Below are 5,349 nucleotides of genomic sequence, written 5' to 3'. Positions count from 1 at the left end.
GGAGCCGAAGATCCAGGGTGACGAGGAGGTGACGAGGCGGAGCCAATGGCGCTGATGACCGGCGTGGAGCCGTGGATCTGGGAGGCCTCGGTGAAGCTGGAGCGACAGAGGACCAAGGTGGAGCTGGAGGAGCCTGATGGAGCCGGAGTCTGAAGAGTGAAGTCTTAAGGTGCAGGATGGTGCAAGGCAGAGCTGGAGGGACGAGGGAGCCTGGTGGAGCCAGTGGACATCTGGGCCACGGTGGAGAGGAGGATGCTAGGAGGAGCCATGGAGGAGCCGCTGGGTCAACTGGCCAAGGCGGAGTGTGGGACTCTGAGGCTTGAGGCGGAGATGAGGGATCCTCCAGCCATAACGCCAATGGAAACAGGCAGACCCACAGCGAACCCACAGATGGAGGACTGAGGGTGAGCAGAGGGGCTGCCAGATGACAGCAGAGGAGGAGGCAGGAGCGGGTGGGAGGGTACGCATTCAGCCGTTGTTGCCGGCTCACGCACCTGGACTGACGTCACGAGCACCTCCGGCCGTGGTGATCCGCAGCTCTGTCGCTCCGTGCGGCGATGCCTTGTTGGTCGCAGCGGCCTCTGGCTCTCTGTCAGCGGTGGACTCGGGCATCCGCTCCACACAGAGGGGAGATGGTGGGCTGGGCACTGGGTCTGGAGTGGAACCTGTCTGGATCTGTCTGTCTAAGACCACACTGAAAATTTTATCTTTATATATATTTTTTAATAAAAGACCACACTGAACTTAAGTTTTTAATTTTTTTTGTTTGTTCATTCATTCATTCATTCATTCATTCATTTTTTGCAAAAGATTTTCTCTAATATAGAACTTACATGCATAAATTCTAAAGTGTGAATTACACTAAACATTTGTTTTTTTTATTTTATTTTATTTTTATTTTTTAAATAAAGATTTTCTCTAATACAGAAGTTACATGTATACATTCTAAAGTCTGAGACCACACTGAACATTTATTTATTTATTTATTTATTTATTTATTTATTTAAGTTAAGTGAAGGTGAACCTGAAAATAAACCGAATGTTTTAGGATTCTGCAAAATGTAAAACAAAAGATATAAAATTAATAATGAATATTTAGATTGTGCACTAAGTTACAAATCAAATTTAAGCAAAATTGTACAGATTTATTTGCTTCCATGTAGCATTTGAGATAAAAGAAGTCTCTTATGCTCACCCAGTCTGCATTTATTTCATCAAAAACACATAAAAATAACTAATATTGTGAAATATTATTACATATTACATATTACGTATTATTACATAACAATCTTCTATGTGAATATATGTTAAAATGTAATTTATTTCTGCGATCAAAGCTGAATTTCCAGCATCATTATTCCAGTCTTCAGTCACATGATTCTTCAGAAATCATTCTTATATGTTGATTTGCTGCTCAAGAAACATCTCTGATTATTATCAATGTTAAAAAAAAAAAAAAACAGTTGTGCTTTTTATTTCTTGGAAAATGATAATTTTCAGTGAACTTCTATGAATAGAAACTTCAAAAGAACAGTGTTTATTTGAAACAGATTTTGTTGCAACATTCCAATTCTTTGATTTGAAGATTGTTTGCAAAAATCACTTTCACTGCTTAATATTAAATATAATTCCTTAAATAAACAACTAACTAACTAACTAAATAAATCTCACTGACCTCAGTTTTCTGAATAGCACTATATTACTGAGGTTCATAAAATGAAGTTTATTGTAGGGCAAAGTGAGGGAGGCTGAAGACAGCTGAGATTCCTCAGATGTTCTGTTCGTAACCCTAACAGTGTCACCCAGACTTTTGGCAGACATTGAGATATTACAGCCAGCGATCGGCCAATAAACATTCTGCAATACAACATGATTGAAGCATACAGCGTTTCAGTACCACACCACCGTCTGACTCCAAACCTACCCATAAAATATCTAAAACTGTGAAGACCTACCTGTCTGTCTGAATTCAACAAATACAAAGTCTCCTTCATTTTCACAAATCTTCCTGTTACTTGAGTCACACTGCCATCTGTTGTACAGTTGTTGTACAGCCTCAACACCATGAGGCTGAGCCAAGCATTTCACTAATGGCACGGTCCTGCTCAGTAAGCCTGAAGATTTCAAAAGGCATCTCAATATGCAATGTGGACTAATATGAACCCATTCTGAGTTGCAAAAATGTTTTGTCTTTGTACATTTCAGCAGCTGCATGTGTGTGATGCAAATGCAGTTTTAATGTAATATAGCAAGTTTGCAATTCATTTAAATCCATTCCTTAAGCAAAAACATGGTGGGAATGTGAAAAGGAGGTTTCAAAACATGTGTATTGCAAACCTCTGCGCAATATGTTGAAATAGCTGTGGCTGGGTCTTTAAAAAGGCCGGACGAAGGTTGAAGGTCAAAGTGCACTTGTGTTTTGTCATTCTTTCTGAATATTGCAGCTTTTGTTTGTATTATGTAACAGAATTGAACAGTTTATCTACGAACACACACACACACTTGTGGTTATATTGCAGTTCAGAAATTTGCAAATGAAAATTTAAGGTCAAGATTCATTGTAAAACCTATGTTCAATTTAAAGTAAAAATAAAAATACAAAAAATAGCACATATGTAATACAACTGTAGGCATTTAAGTAGTTTTATTTTACATTCATTCATTCATTTATTATTTTATTTTATTTATTTTTTTATTTTTTTATTTTATGTATTTATTTGTAATTATTTACCACTCTAGGTATACCTACACCTTTTTTATTTTATTTTATTTGTAATTATTTAACACTTTAGGTATACCTGCAACTTTTTTATTTTATTCATTTATTTATTTATTTATTTATTTATTTATTTATTTTATTTTTTTTTTTTTTTTTTATTTTATTTTTTTTTTTTTGGACATTACCTTTTTTCAGTGCTGCATGTATACACTACCATTTAAAAAATGAAAGAATTAATATTCTTATTCAATGATGCATTAAATAAATTAAAAGTACAGACATTTATAACATTACATTTTAAATAAATGCTGTGCTTCTAAGCTTTCTATTAATCAAAAAATAAATAAATAAGTGAATAAATACATAATAGAGCAATAAAGCAACAAAAATCACGGTTTTCACACATGCACACACACAATAGAATAAATTAAAATAGAATAAAATAAAATAAAAATTAAGCAGCAAACTGTTCTCAACACTGATAATAATTCTTGATCAGCATATTAGATTCATTTTTAATAAAATAAAATAAAATAAAAATGAAGCGACGAACTATTTTCAGCATTGAAAATAATCAGCAATGTTTCTTGATCAGCATATTAGATTGATCTCTGAAAGATAATAAAATAAAATAAAATAAATAAATAAATAAAATAATAAAATAAAATAAAAATACTGTTTTAAACATTAATAATAATCAGAAATGTTTCTTTAGCAGCAAATCAGCATATTAGATTGATTTCTAAAGGATAATAAAATGAAATAAATAAAATGAAATAATAAAATATAAAATAAAATAGCTTAACTGTTTTTAATATTGATAATAATCAGAAATGTTTCCTGAGCAGCAAATCAGCATATTAGATTGATTTTTAAAGTATAATAATATATAAAATAAAAAAAAATAAAATCATATAAAATAACATAGCTCAAATGTTTTTAACATTGATGATAACAATCAGAAATGTTTCTTGAGCAAATCAGCATATTAAAATGATTTCTGAAGGAAAATAAAATAAAATAAAATAAAATAAAATAAAATAAAATAAAATAAAATAAAATAATAAAATAAAATATAAAACACTAAAGACTGGAAAAATTATGCTTAAAATTCAGCTTTAACCACAGAAATAAATTACATTTTACAATGTATTCACATAGAAAACATTTTAAATTATTTTAAATTATAATAACATTTCACAAAATTAAATTATTAAATTAAATTAAATTAAATTAAATTAAATTAAATTAAATTAAATTAAATTAAATTAAATTAAATTAAATTGAATTGAATTGAATTGAATTGAATTGAATTGAATATGAAATAGCCCAACTGTTTTTAACATTGATAATAATCAGAAATTTTTCCTGAGCAGCAAATCAGCATATTAGATAGATTTCTGAAGGATAAAATAAAATAAAATTAAATAAAATTAAATAAAATTAAATAAAATTAAATAAAATATAAAACACTAAAGACTGGACAAATTATGCTGAAAATTCATCTTTGATCACCGAAATAAATTACATTTTACAATTTATTATGCTGAAAATTCATCTTTGATCACCGAAATAAATTACATTTTACAATATATTCACATAGAAAACAGCTATTTTAAATTATAATAACATTTCACAATATTCAATTTTTTACTGTATTTTTGATCAAGTAAATGTAGCCTTGGTGAGCAGAAGAGATTTCATTCAAGTGCATACATTTTTTGAACAGCAGTGTACATTATAAATACATTTCACTGGTATTACTGCAAGACTGCAATTTTACTAGTATGACAGCCCTGAAGTCAAAAGTTTACATATACCTTGCAGTATATTGTTCACATAGTTTGCACTCTTTACCATGTGCCCTTACTTGTATATTGTGTTTTTCATTTTATATATTATATGTTTATTTGTATTTATTCATTTTTTTAATGATACCTTTGTATTTAATGTTACTTTTGTATTAATGTTACTTGTATGCATCATGGGTCTGAGAGTAACGCAATTTCAATTCTCTGTATGTCCTGTAGAATTGACAATAAAGTTGACTTTGACTTTGAGAATCTGTAAAATGTTAATTATTTGACCAAAATAAGAGGGATCATACAAAATGCATGTTAGTTTTTATTCCGAATAAGACCTGACCTATTTCACATAAAAGATGTTTACATGTAGTCCACAAGAGAAAATAATAGTTGAATTTATAAAAATAACCCTTTTCAAAAGTTTCCATACACTTGATTTTTAATATGTTGTTACCTGAATGATCCACAGCTGTGTTTTGTTTGTTTTTTTGTTTAGTGATAGTTGTTCATGAGTCCCTTGTTTGTCCTGAACAGATAAACTGCCTGCCGTTCTTCAGAAAAATCCTTCAGGTCCCACAGATTCTTTAGTTTTCCAGCTCTTTCCAACAATGACTGTATGATTTTGAGACAACCGAGGGACTCATACGCAACTATTACAGGTTCAAACGTCACTGATGCTCCAGATAAATGACATCTAAGACACTGCGTCACACATACGCAAAACTTCCTTCCTGTCCCGTTGACACATTCAAACTGAGCCATTCATACCTATGGGTGTGTTCATACATTCATTGCATTGCTAGGCATTCCCAGAATGCACTTAGT

Source organism: Garra rufa, chromosome 23 (genome assembly GCF_049309525.1).
Source record: "Garra rufa chromosome 23, GarRuf1.0, whole genome shotgun sequence".
In the NCBI taxonomy this organism is placed as follows: domain Eukaryota; kingdom Metazoa; phylum Chordata; class Actinopteri; order Cypriniformes; family Cyprinidae; genus Garra; species Garra rufa.
This window is presented reverse-complemented; position numbering follows the sequence as displayed.